Here is a 489-nt window from a genome sequence, read left to right as displayed (position 1 = left end):
ATTCATTAAGCGCTGTATACCAAACTTCCACCACATTTATTCGATATTGCTACACGTTCCTGCAATTCACATGCTGCATAATTGTTGTTGTTTTGTTTTGTCAGGGGAAGTAATGAGCGTAAATTATGTAAGTTCCTTTAATCCAACTCCTCATAAGAACAAACTAAAGATTAATGGCTAAAGTTACTGCCAAAACTCGACTTCCATTGCCATGAAGTTTGCCATGAAGAAGACTAACTTCTTTGACGGCGAAAACTGCTTTTTGGCGGTATTTTCAGGCGAAGTTTAATTACTTTAAGTCATTTTTGATATTAAGAGACAAGTTTTCTTTGGATTATATCAGACTGAGGAAGTTGCCTGTAGCCTGATCATCTGCTCTGAGGGGAGGGCGAGGAGCAGCAGAGAAAATGGGAAAGGAATTATGGAGAGGCGCCTGGAAGGAGATATAAGGGCTTGGGAGAACACACACGCAGATGGGGGGGGTGTTTA

The 489-nt window shown here is 40.9% G+C and overlaps 1 protein-coding gene across 1 annotated transcript in view; it reads left to right on the top strand.

Annotated features, from left to right (window-relative positions):
* The window catches only part of LOC119588838 (maltase-glucoamylase, intestinal-like), a gene marked incomplete at its 5' end in the record, with an annotated part of 23,625 nt that overhangs the window by 22,635 nt on the left and 501 nt on the right, over positions 1-489 (top strand).

The sequence above is a fragment of the Penaeus monodon genome, chromosome 24, assembly GCF_015228065.2.
Source record: "Penaeus monodon isolate SGIC_2016 chromosome 24, NSTDA_Pmon_1, whole genome shotgun sequence".
NCBI classification, from domain to species: Eukaryota; Metazoa; Arthropoda; class Malacostraca; order Decapoda; family Penaeidae; genus Penaeus; species Penaeus monodon.
This window is presented reverse-complemented; position numbering and strand designations above follow the sequence as displayed.